This window comes from Cajanus cajan, chromosome 2 (genome assembly GCF_000230855.2).
Source record: "Cajanus cajan strain Asha chromosome 2, NIPB_CcT2T_4, whole genome shotgun sequence".
Taxonomy (NCBI): Eukaryota; Viridiplantae; Streptophyta; class Magnoliopsida; order Fabales; family Fabaceae; genus Cajanus; species Cajanus cajan.
The window spans coordinates 14,568,137-14,574,993 of record NC_138518.1 but is presented as its reverse complement, the minus strand read 5'-3'; the positions used below and the strand labels follow the sequence as shown (position 1 = coordinate 14,574,993).

At 27.9% G+C, this 6,857-nt stretch overlaps 1 long non-coding RNA gene across 1 annotated transcript; it reads left to right on the top strand.

Moving 5' to 3' along the window:
- Positions 1 to 3,863: 3,863 nt before the first annotated feature.
- LOC145955255 (uncharacterized) lies at positions 3,864 to 6,216 on the top strand. The gene is made up of 3 exons (XR_014431893.1): positions 3,864 to 5,125; positions 5,661 to 5,711; positions 5,833 to 6,216. It is a non-coding gene; the product is annotated as an uncharacterized LOC145955255 (long non-coding RNA).
- Positions 6,217 to 6,857: the final 641 nt, after the last annotated feature.

The window sequence follows — 6,857 nt, the reverse complement described above, 5'->3', positions numbered from 1 at the left end:
ATACAATAAACATCTTACTCATATAATTGTCTCTTACAATTGCATTCCTTTATGGTTTGTTTGGATGAGTAATTTTACAAATTCAAGGAATTTGAAATTCTTGATATTTGAATTACTTTGATTTCAATTTCTATCATTGTTAAAATATTTTGTTTGGATAAGTCAATTCAATTTTTTTTAAATTTTAAATTGTTAATTTGGATATGATAATATGATTCTATCATGATAAAATTGCTTTTAAAAGGATATTTATATGTTGAGATTTTTAAATAAAATTTTATAAAAAAAATGTTAACCAATTTTTAAATATTTAATAATTTTAAAAATTAATTTAGTTAATATTTAATAATTTTTAAAGTATTTTTGAATATTCAATAATTAAAAATATGAAGATATAAGATAAAATATATAAGTGAAATAAGGGAAAAAAATATGAGGAATTTCAAATTCTTACATTTTTGGGAGAATTTGAAATTCTACTATTTCAAAGAATTTCACAAATGCTTGGAATTCAAATCAAAAGATTAAATTTTTATTTGGGTTTTCTTTCATGAGGAAGAAGACGAACTGCACGAATATAAGTGCAGATGCGCCGAGTAATCGATTACATTAATATGGTAATCGATTACCCCTTTTCAGATTCTGTGCATTTTTCCCCTGGTAATCGATTACACTACTCTGTAATCGATTACATATATCAGAACAAGCAAACACGCACTGGTAATCGATTACATGACCATGGTAGGCCACTAAACCAAAAGCAGCTGATAGTCAGGGCGCAACTGTTTTTACTTAAGAGCGTAGAAGCCCAAGTTTGAGAACGGCCCGTTTTGGGCTACTTAAAAATCAAAATATTACAAAAATTAATTTTCATAAATATTCATTATTAAAATACTAATAATTATTAAAAACCTTTAAAACATTCTATAAAAGTCATTAAAATAACTATAAGAAGATAATGTCCACAAATATAAAATAAATAATAATTAACTAATTTATTTATTTATTAAAAAATATCTTTCTAATTTCATAATTTTTAATTTTATATATTTCAAAAGTATTAATTTAGTTATTTATTGAAAAATATAAAATAAATAATATATATATATATATATATTTCAAAAGTTGAAATGAAATAAGAGATCAAACATGTTTAATTCAAATCAAAACTCATCTATTTGTGAAATTAAATAGATATTCATACATCTCATGCAACAAGGAATACAACAGAACAATCAAAAAGCAAAATATAAACTTGTATAGTTTGTTTGTTTCTCTCATGGTTCTCTTAAGAACCCACAGAGCACTTTAATCCATACAATAAACATCTGACTCATATAATTCTCTCTTACAATTACAAATGCATTCCCTTAGGTTTCTCATAGGAACCATAGAGATATTAAAATTATACATTTATATTTAAATATAAGAAAAATAACAAAAGAAGCATGTATATCCAGAACGGCCCGTTCTGGAATCACATTTTAAGGTACAACAGCCATGTCTGGAACAAGTTTAATATTGATTAAAAGATAAATAAAAGTATACAAATTTTTAGACTTATAAATTTCACTTTATTATATAAATCAACAAGTTTAATATTTAAAAAGATAAATAAAAGTATATATAATTTCAATATATTATTGTAAATTTAATATCTATACTAATATATAAAGGGAATATAATTTTCAGTAACTACTTTGGTCTCCATTTTTTTTTGGACCATTATACCCTTTTATGTTAAAAAGTTAGAAAATTTTTTTTTAATCAAATTTAAGAATTTGAAACTAATAAATCATTTTTACAATAATTACTTTTACTTTTTATTTTTACATGAATTATTTTATCCTTTATTTATTTTTTAATAACTACTTTTTTATGAGTAATTTTTTATTTTTTTTCTTTTAATTTTTTTTAATACAATGCAGACACGAAGTGCCTTTTTCTTGCTAGTAATTATAATAATAATTATTTTATTATCTTTATATTTAATTTATTGTAAAATAATTAAATTATTTTATTATCTTTATATTTGATTACTTTGTACGTTTATTAATTTTTGTATGTGAGTAGAGTAAATTACATTATTTTTAAAAAAATATTGTGTTTTTTGTTATATATTTATGTTAAGATAATTCTATAAGATATAGTTTAGATATACTAGTTTATCCTCTCCTAATTTCTAGTTTAGTTTCCTTAGTACTTGAATCTGAATGATTTTCATGTTATTGAATTGATGGATACAATAAAATAAATAGACATAAAACATAATCAATCCCTAAAGTTTAGGAATTTAGATAAAACTGACTAAGGAAACTAAACAATAAATTAAGAGAGTATAAACTAGTATATCTAAACTATATCTTATAGAATTATCTTAACAATTTATATTGTTTATAATATAAATATATTTAAACAAAGAATTTAATTGTTTCGGTAATAAAAAATTCATACGTAAAAATTAAATTCAATATATAATTTAAATAAAATTAGGTATATACATACTAAATCAATTATTCATCTTTCGATATAATACTTGATTTCTTTTGGTTATGATATTTTAATATATTTTATTTAAAATATCAATTAACATATTTTATTATTATTATTATTTAATTTATTGTAAAATAATTAAAATATTTAATTTAACATCATTAAAAAAATAACCATTATAAAATTTATTTTTTCAGTTTAATTATTTATTATAATACTTTTTAGTTACTGTATTAACCAAAAAAATATTTTTAATTAAAATATATTTTTGAATTTTAGTTAATTCATTATCATTCACTCACTTTATTAAAAAGTGATAAAATTTAATTAATTTAATAAAATAAAAACTTTAAAATAAATATCTAAAATCTTTAACAATTTCTTAAATACAAATATTTAATTAATTAATTTTAATATATACTAAATTTAATATTAGAAAATTTATAAATATTTTAGTTATAATTTTTATTATCTTTTGAATTAATATTGGATTTCTTTTGATTATGAAAGATAGTAAATAAAATTTAAAATCTGAATGAGTTTGTTTGATAAAAATATTTAATTAATTTTAATATAATAAATTTAATATCAAAATATTTACCTAGATTTGAGTTATGATTTTTATAATCTTTTGATTTAATATTGGATTTTATTTATTATAAAACATAATAAATAAAATCTAAAATCTGTTAAACGAATCCACACTCTCTCTTTCCCTAGCAGACCTCTTTCTCTTCTCTGTTAAACGAATCCACACTCCCTCGCCGGCCACCACAGCTCCTTCTCGGTTTAACCATTCTAAGTCCCTCACCCGGCCACCACACCTCTTTTTGTGTTAAACCGTTCCAACAGTCTCTCGCCGGCCACCACACCTCCAACTGTGTTAAATCATTTAGAGAGAATATTAATATGACAGGTATTACTCGATCTTGTGTTTTTGTTAGAAGATTTTATGTAGTTATTTAGAGAGAATATAATTTTTTTATATCCAAAGAAAAAGTGTTGTACATAAAACTTTAAAATTTTGTTAAAATTTCAAAATTGAACTATTATTATTGTTATTATAAATATATTATTATTTTAAATTTGAAATACTACTATTTTGCATTTAAATTAAATTATATTAATCATTATTTTCAAGTTTAAATTCAAAATATTATTTATATAATTTAATTAATAAAAATATAAGGTACTAATTTTAAAAATAATTATATTTTAAAAATATTTATTTCATATTATTTATAGGAGTTAAAATGGTAGTTTTTTTTTAAATAAAAAATATATTTTTAATAATATAATTTTTAAATTTTTTTTTTATTTTTGTAATGATATTTTTTTTTTCATTTCCTTCTCACTTATCTTTTGGTTTCCCTCTCTCACCAAACCCTAAGCCCCTTCCTTCATTCCGCGAACCCAACCCCCTTCTTCCTCCGCCACATCACTCAAACCCTCCCCTCCTTCTCTCCCTCCGACTCCCTCGCCTTCCCCAACCAAGAGCTTTCCCAGACCGCCACCCCCTCCCTTCGCGCCCTCTCCACACGCGCCACCACCTCCTCCCTCAACGACCCCAACCCCAACTGGTCCAACCGCCCCCCCAAGGAAACCATCCTCCTCGACGGCTATGCCTTCATCGAAGAGATGCGCCGCGAGGAAGGTCACGCCGCTGTGAACTGTTCAGTGGCAAAGCGGAAGAAACCATGCTATGTTCGCTTTTCTTTTTTTTCTTTTTCTTATAGGTGAATGAAGTGATGGTTTTAATCTGTTGGTATTTTTAGAAGCTTGAATGGAATTTGTGACTTTAGCTTCGGTTTTCCGTTATTGTGTTGTGCAGATGAGTAATTTCACGAAGGAGGAGTTTGTGCATATTCTGCGTCGACAGAGCACTGGCTTTTCGAGGGGAAGCTCAAAATACAGGGGAGTTACTCTTCATAAACGCTATTTTACTTGGGTTGGTTTCGTTCGTGATGAATCAAAGTTCAGTTTTTAAGTTGGCCATGGTTTATTGCTTGCCTGCAGGTATATATATCTGGGGCTATTTGACAGCGAGTTAGAGGCTGCCACTAGTGCAAAAATAGCTTTTAAGTTGGCCATGGTTTATTGCTTGCCTGCAGGTATATACTTCTGAATTTAGGTTTATGCACCGGTGTGGGTTTGAATGTGGTTCTTGATTTCTGGAAGAGATGGAGAACGCAAACAAGTCGATAATAAGTCAAATGTTCCTCTTACGCAAATGTGTGTGCGTGTGTTTATTTTACTATTGGTTTCAACTTTCAAACACCTCACGGGATAAGTGAAGATAACTCTACTAGATGTTAATTCACCTTCCACGTAGAACCTTGCTAGAGAAGTGTTTGAAATTGAAGCAGGCCTATGGGTTTAAAATTGTTGATTGATGTCCTTAAGAATGTGGTGACTTATCGAAGTTAGGCTAAAAAATATTAAGATGTTTGCCTCCACGTCTCTTTCAGTGTTTTATTTTTAATATATTTATTTTAGCTCAAATATTGTCTTATGTTTTGCAGGTCTTTTCACTTCAAGATGGACCAGGGCATAATGTGTGCAGAAACTTAAGAGTTCCAATCACTGTCATTAGAACTTGTGATAAGCGCAACAACTCTGTAGACTGGCTAAAGTATGATTGTTGTTATAGTTTTTACTTCTGGACTAAGAGCATTTTGCATGGTTTTAATAATTGGAATGTCTAGAAATCTGAACCAACTATTTGGTAACTGATAAAATGACGGTCTGTTTAATCCTTTCAAGCTTTATATATCTTTTCTACTTTGTTGTTGATGCACCTTCTATAACTTCTGGTTTTTAGGTATACTGAAGTTAATCATCGGAAAATTGCAGTAAAATAATTTGTTTTTATATGGCTAGATTACAATATTAATTAATTCTCTATCCTTTACTCAGTTATGTTTATTTTCAGTTTGAGAAAAAAAATGTTATTTGATTCTCTTAATCATTACGTTCAGTTTGTCTTTTTAATGATGTGAATTAATCCTTATAATATTTGAACATTGAAAATAGTATATCTGAATTCACGTGAATTCACTTTGACTTGTTTCTTAATTTGTTGCCGACTAAGAAAATGCTATTGTTTTGATCGGATTAGCGAATTCTGATTGCAACTGATAAGAATTATTCTATCTTTTTTTTTTCAGCTATGATGGTATAATTGTGAGCTCTCTGGAAGCCAAGGGTGCCTTTTCTTGGTATGATACTTGAGTTTTTTTAACCTGAATCCTTTCTGATTTTGCACCTATAATTTGTGTTTGAGGTTTTTTGTCATGAATATCCGTATTCAAGTAGCACATATGATTTTAGTTCTTACAGTTTTTTGCAGGAGCCTTTCAAGTCTATCCCTCTTATATGGATCCTTCATGAAAATGCTCTTGCTTATCGATCAAGGAAATATGCCGCTAATGGGCAGATTGAACTTTTTGAATGATTGGAGAAGAGTTTTTAATCGTTCAACAGTAGTTGTTTTTCCAAACTATGCCTTGCCGGTAATATGTATGGGACAAATTATTTATTTAATGTTTTTCCACTAATCTTACATATTTCCTTCAAATCATAATTTCAGGAATCATAGGAACGAATCAGGAAACTCAAGTTTTCTTTGGGAGAGAATGTTTTCAGGATGTTGGTTCCAGTGCAAAAGGTTGGCAGTATCATTGGTCGAAAGGGCAAGTTTATAAAAAAAATTACAGGAGAGAGTAAGGCGCGGATTAAAATTCTTGATGGGCCACCTGGAATCTCAGAAAGAGAAGTGAGTTTCAATTTCCCTGTTATTTTATGCAGTAAGGATGACATTGGATATATATCATTGTCTATTTGTCATGCTTATTTATTTGATCTCCTTGGTTCTTTGAATACAATTCGGTCTATTTTAACTTCCCTGTTTTTGATACTTTTTAGTTTTCATCATCTCTTATTTAGTATTTTTGAATTCTTTTTCTTTGATGATTTTGAAAGGTAATGGTTTCTGCAAAAGAAGAGCCAGATCGCCCAATACCGCCTGCTGTTGATGGTTTGTTAAGGTTCCATAAGCAAGTTATCAATGTAGACCGTGACCTTGGGGATAACACTTTGGCTACTGCACGTTCAGTTGTTACCAGGCTTCTAGTGGCAGATACACAAGCAGGAAGCTTGATTGGGAAGCAGGGTGCAACCATAAAAGCTTGATTTGAAAGTGAGACTTTTCTTTGACTTAATATGATTTTGCTTTCTGGTATCTTTCTGCAATCAACAGATCATTGCTAGTGTTGGCCTTGCTAGAAGACCATCATCTTGCATTTCTTATGAAGCACCTTTCTCTTCGTTGGCCTTTAGAGATGATGGTTGGATGCTGGCTGCTG